Genomic DNA, 7,091 nt, shown 5'->3' with positions numbered 1-7,091 from the left:
AATGGAAAATAACTATGGAAACAGTTTCTAAGCAAAGCTTTGCAACCATGAATATAATTGTTTTGTTTTTTATATTGTGATGACTGGATTTCAATTAAATTGGCTTCCTTGGCAATTCTATAGATTTTATTTTATGCATCTAAAACATTCTGAGAAGGGATTCATAGTTCACTAAGTTGGCAAAGAGTTCCATGGCAAAAAAAATAAAGGTTAAGAATTTCTAGAAGAAAGATTTTGTTTAAGAGATCAAAGAATCATAGGCTTTTAGAACTAGAGATCTTAGAGACCATTCCATTTAAGTCCTTCATTTTACAGATGAAGAATCAGAAGATCACAGAAATTAAACAACTTACCCAACATCACTCAGAGAGTGAGTGGCAGAATCAGGATTAGAAGCCACTTTTTTAATTCTAAATCCAGTGGCTTCTCCACCATGAAGAAAGTGGAAAGGTTAATTTCAGGGGAGAAAAAAAAGGAGATCCAGAAGGCAGGATATTTTGAGGTGGAGAAAAAATGATTGGAAATATTTTTTAATTAAAAAAAATATGTTCAAAGCAGGAAAAAAAATCACCTAAAAGTATGCTGTCTTCTTTGAAAAATGCTCAGAGATCCTTGGCAGAAATCAGTACTGCTCTTTTTAAAGCTGCTTAAACTCTTGGTGCAGTTCTTCTTGGAACCACCATGTGGTATTGTTGCACAATCCATAATAATTAATGCATTTCCCAAACTGCAACTTTCCCAAAACACTCTGATCTAATAGGTTCAAGTCTAGAAGTTCTCTTCCAAATCCTAATCTTAGAGTAAACCTCCAGAGAGAGTTTAGGATATTAACAATAGCAATAGCAACAGCAGCAGCAACAACAACAGCAACAAGTTTTTGAAAAGGTCTCTGTCCTAAGACTTCCCAAGAGGCCAAGGGAAAAACACATTCAATTATATATTTAGATAACGACTGACCAAATATATTTATGTATTTGTAGGGGAAAAAATAGGAGAGATTTGATGATTTTATTGCCTTGTGAAAAAGAAATATGTCTATATTCATTTCAACAAAGGCTTCACAGGAAACCATCAATTCCATTCTGTCTTGGGTCCTAGTCAGAGGATGAAACATCATAATATGGCAAAAGAATCATGGGATTATCCACTTAGAGATGGAAGAGACTTTAGAAGCATCTAGCCTAACCCCCTCTCTTTGCTTGGGAATATTTCTCTTAGTTGTCTAAATGTCTTCAATATCAAACTCTTATCTGACATATTTATAGAATTTTTTTTAGAATCCCAGTACTGCTTTTCTTCTTAACCCAGATGTGTTCATCTTTTGTTGCCAAAGCTTTTCAGTTTCACATAATCAAATGAATCTGTTGGATTTTTTTGTAATCGCCTCGATTACTCACCCCTTATTCATAGATATGAAAAGTATATCTGCATTAGGCTCAGAGAAATGGCTTGCCCAAAGTCACATGGCTCTCTAACTTTAAATCCAGCACACTTTCTACCATACCACTCAGACTTTTAGAGTATGCTTGCTTCCATATTATTTGATAGTTATGGATTCATTTAAATCATATCCTATCAGGTTTTCATTTATAAAACCTTTGAGGGAGGTTTCAGGAAAAGTGATATGGTGGAGTGGACTGACTAATCACCAGATTTGGCTTCAGGAGTCCTGAGTTATGTTATTTATCAGATTCTGGCTTACTTTTGTGGCTTCTATTCCTGAAATTCCTTCTTTACCCCTGCCTCTTAGAGATATAGAAGGTAGATCCCTCACTTCCTTTAAGTTGCAATTCAGCCACCATCTTCTATATGAAGCCTTTTCTGATCTCCGAACTGCTAGTGTACTCCTCACCAAAGCATCTTCTATTTAACTACTTTGTATTTATTTGTTTGTATTAACTTACATTTATGTTGTATATATTTATGTATGTGAAATGTGAGCTTCTCGTGAGGCTATTGTTTCATTTTTTTTGGTACATGTATCTCCAGTGTCTACCATGGACTGACACATAATAGGCACTTAAAAAATATTTGCAGACGATTTCTACTAAGTTTCCGTGCCTCATTTTCCCTATTTGAAAAAGACAAATAGTCATGATTTCACTAATCACTTAGAGAAGACTTAGGAGGAAACATAATGATTATCTTGAAATATTTGAAAGACTGTTCCATGAAAAGAGATTAGACATTTTTATTCAGCCCCATATGGAAGAATGGGGGGAAGTCACAAAGGTGAAAATTTCTGTTTGGTGTCAACAAAGACTTTCCAAGGATTAATAATAATAGCTATTTTATGTAATACTTTAAATTTTGCAAAGTATTTTATGACTATTACCTCATTGTTATCCTTATAACAACTCTAGGAGGTAGATGCTATTATTATCTTTATTTTATAGAAGGGAAAATTGAGGCAGATAGAGATTAAGGGACTTGCCCAGGCTGACACAGTAAATATCTGAAGGCACATTTGAACTCAGTTCTTACTGACTCTAGGGCAGCTAGGTGGCACAGTACTGGTGCTGAAGCCAGGAAGACTCATCTTTCTGATTTCAAATCTGGACTCATACAATTACTAGCTTTGTGATGCTGAGTGAATCATTTAATACTGTTTGCCTCAGTTTCCTCATCTATAAAATGAGCTGAAGAAGGAAATTGTAAACTACTCTAATATCTTTGGTAAGAAACTCTCAAATGGGGTCACAAAGAGTTGGATGATTGAAAAACAATTGAATAAACACTGAATATAGTGACTCTGGATCTACATCTCTTTCCCACTGTATTACCTAGCTAGCAGCCTCTAGATTAAGCAAAAATGGAATACAGTATTGGTTTTCCCCTTTTATTAGGTCTTAGAGTAATGATTGGGGCCATTTGACATCTTTGTGTTAGGGAGCATCTCATTCTGATGCAGATTGGCCCTCTGAGATCTTTTCCAATTCCCCTTTTCAGTGATATTCAGAGTTCTGCCTAAGGCACTGTCCCAGACTATTGCAAAGACATTATCCTATTGGATGAGCTCACCAACAAACTGGACAACACCATTCCAAACAAGGAGGTAGAGTTCCCCTGCTAGTAAAAGCCTTTGATCAATAGCAGTGAGTAAACCAGACAGTTGAATCTTAACACCAAATGTAGAATAGGTAAGTACTGTTTAGGGAACAAAGGTAACAACTAAAATCAGAGAGGAAGAGAAAACTGTGGTAAATGGGTGATATATTTTAAGGCACCACATGGAAGATGTGCTTTGAACTCCTTTTCAGCAGGTGTTGGATAAAGAATTATTATTAAGTAATTTCATGGTAGAGGAAGAGTTGATTTAGCAATTCCAATAATAACAGCATCGACAGCTAATGTTTGCATGATGTCTCCTGTCTAAAAATGTGCCATGCACGTGTGAGTGAGGGCTTGCTAAATGCTTGTGGATAATGACCATGAGGACCCCGTGAATGGAAATCACCTTTGGCACAGAACCTGTCAGTTTTCCCATGAGCATCGTGTGCTAGAGAAGGAGGTGAAGGATGCTGTGTCCAATTAACAGCAGGCCGAGTATTTAGAACCGTAATAACAATTCTTTCAACAGCAATGTGGAAGGGGTTTAAGAGCTGACACTACAAGGCTGTACCTCCACAATGTCACTCATCCAGATAAAGACTGAAATATTCAGTCAATCATCGAGAGAGTCTGTCTACGTGACACCAAACATCTGGAGGGCGGAATGTTTCCAGTTTTCATCAGGATGTTTGGTGCCGTGTAGATGCCTTAATCTACTCAACAACTCAACAAACATTTACTTACCACTGCTACATACAAGGCATTGTGTTAAACTTGAGGAATCCAAGACAGAAACCAAACGAATATCTCCTATAGAAGCATTCAGCAGACACAGGTCAGCTCAGGCTACTTCCTACTAAAAAAAAAAATTCACTGTTTCCTTATGTAATAATAATGATAATTATTATTACATTTTACACATACAATTGTCTTAATGATAATCATTAGCAATATTAGCAATATAATATTTGTGGATATTAGTAATTGTACTAATGATGATTACTAATAATAAAAACAAAAAATGGCCAATGTTTACTTAGCATTTTAAAATTTTCAAAACATTTTAACAATATCTTCCATAGTTTACATAAATACTTAAGCAAATGATCATTATTAACATTATTATTACTATAGTATTTATTGATATAAATGGTTAGCATTTTATTGCAGAATAGCAATAATAAAGACCAATATTTATTTAGCACTTAAAGATTTTTAAAATGCTTTACAATTATCTCATTTGATTCTATTGCCTGATAAATTAGATGATACTATTTAATCTCCACTTTGCAGATGAGGGAACTGAGGCAGACAAAGGTTAAGTAATTTGCCCAAGATCATAGAGCAAGTAAATGTCTGAGGCAAGATTCCAACTCATATCTTCCTGACTCCAGGTTCAGCACTTTATTACTGGTATTAAAAGATAAAATATAATCCCTTGATAGAGGCTTTGATCAACCTTTCAGATGTCATTTGTGCTAACTTCTTTTGCACACCAGTCAAACTTAACTACTCCATGTTCCCTTTTCTTATCCTGTCCTCACCCATCTCTTTGGATCTAATACCCCTCCTTTGTTGGAGTCTCCATCCTACTTCTTCAACGTCTATTAGAATTCTTCTCAACTGCCCAACCCAGTGGGGAGAGGAGAGGCAAGAGGGAGAGAAACATTCAGCTTGGTATCACAGAACTGGAATTTAAATACTAGCTCTTAAATTTAATGATAACAATGCCCAGCAATTATAGAGTGCCAACCACCTCCCCATAACCCTATTTGCTTCCCTGATTCTCTTCCCTTTTCCTTTCCAAATTTTTGAAGCTTTTTTGCTTGACTGCTTCCAAGAAAGTACAATATAGAGTTTATTTGTATATATCAACTCGAATAGAAACAACTTTCTGCCATTAGCATATTAATTTAGAAAAACCACAAATTAAAACTATCTATATTGTATTCTATTTTTATTTATTTTGTTAAATGTTTTCTGATCATATTTTAATCTAGTAAGATTTGCAGTTACAAGGGTGACTCTTGGTCTGGAAACTTGACATCTTTGTTGCCTATGATTCACTTTATCCAACACTTTAAAATGTAAACTTTTTGATGGCAGGAATTCTGTGTTTTTTCTTCTGTCTATTCTCTTGAATGTCTGACATAATAAACTGCATAAACTAAATGCTTAATAAATGTGTCTTGAATTTCGATTTTTGACTTCAAGTGATCAGGAATAGGTTCTAGATCTATGACATCGCTGGTACAGGGGATTTCCAGTTGAGAAAATTATTTCTGAGAGTGAACATCTCTAGATGAGAGTGCTTCGCTTGCAGCTTTTAATTTCAATGAGATACACAGAAGTATGAAATACAGTCCATACCTCTCCCCAAACACCCAAATTAAAATCAGATTAATGTAATTGGAAAACATTTAACAAAATAAATAAAAATACAATAAACCATAGATAATGTTAATATGTGGTTTTCTCAGTCAATATGGTCATCAATACAAAGTGAACAGTAATGTATTTTTATTTAGGTTTGAGTTATCTGATCTTAGGGCACTGAGTGATTAAGTGACTTAGGCTCTGTGTGAAAGACAAAACTTGAAGCCTATTCATTCTAGTTCTGAGAGTAGCTCATTATCCAGGATTCTACTCTGCTTCTTGTGAAGTGATAGTTCCTCTCCAACAACCTTCTAGCTTAACATTTAAATGGATCCATTTGCCTTCAATCTCATCACTATGTCTCTTTAAAACCATATGAGATATTGGACTAGGGACTTGGGCGAAGTGGTGAAATCTCTTTCTCTAAAGGAGACAGTGTGATCTTTCAGGAGAAACCTGATTTGGAGTTAAAAGATCTTCATTTGAATCCAAGCTTTGTTGTCTACTTCTTGTGTGCATATCCTTTAGAAAGCCATTCTACTTCCTGCACCTCATTGTCTATATTTTTAAAAATAAACAAGTTGAATTAGAGTCTCTTGCTTGAGCCTCAGTTCTATAATTCTCAGAGCCTCAGGAAGCTAGATGGAATACTTCCAAAAAAGGATGGAAGATAAGCTAGATGGACTCTATGGATTTCTTCAAGATCTGTGATGATAATTGTCACTTACTCAGAAAGCTACCACTTCTTATTAGAGCTGGATTTTTCTGCAGGATCATTATAGATACCTTTAACATTTTCTTCCCTACCACTTAAATGAGTCTTGGCTGCTTCTCCCTCATTATCTAAGTTAAGATAAAGCCATCCCTATACAAATGAGGAGCTGGGTCAACTCACACTGTGTGGGTCTTCTGACCCCATCATTTCTTTATACATTGATGAAATTGGGCTAAAGTGAGGATTAAGATTCAGAAAATCCATCATTAAAAAGTATCATCTTGAGGAGTGAATAATGAAGAAGGGGGAGGGTTAGCTAAGAGATGCAAGAGGGATGGAACCAATTTATACCAATGATCAGGGACAGTGACATGAGTCTGAATAGGGAGAATCTGCTTTGGGTAAAAGGTCTAACTCATAGTCCAAAAGGCTGACTAAGATGCCTTGACTAAGATGCTCATCCCAGGGTAAACAAATATTTTAATAATATTTTATTTTTCAGAATACATGCAAAGGTAGTTTTCAACATTCACTTTTGCAAAACTTTGTGTTCCAAAATTTTCTCTCTCTTTCCCCCCTTTTTCCCTCTCCCCAAGACACCAAGAAATCCCCAAGTCCTTATTGAAAGGACTAAGCTGGAGATGTTCAAGAAATCTGTGAGTCAGTCCTTTTGATACATTACATCTTCAGCTACTGAATCCTCAGAAATAGCTCTGTGGCTATTCTTTTATGATACCAGTTCTCAAAAATGATTCAGGGACTGGTAGAAATCCCAGAAAAATGCTTTTTACTAAGTTCCATTTGCTCAAAACTTTTTACAAATACTAAGGTGTTTTAGAGGCAGCTAGGTGGTTAAGTGGATAGAGCACTGTGCAAAGTCAAGAAAACCTGAGTTCAAATCTGGCCTTAGATGCTTATTAGATGACTTCTCTCGGTTCAGTTTCTTCAT

The sequence above is a fragment of the Sarcophilus harrisii genome, chromosome 4 (genome assembly GCF_902635505.1).
Source record: "Sarcophilus harrisii chromosome 4, mSarHar1.11, whole genome shotgun sequence".
NCBI lineage: Eukaryota > Metazoa > Chordata > Mammalia > Dasyuromorphia > Dasyuridae > Sarcophilus > Sarcophilus harrisii.
This window is presented reverse-complemented; position numbering follows the sequence as displayed.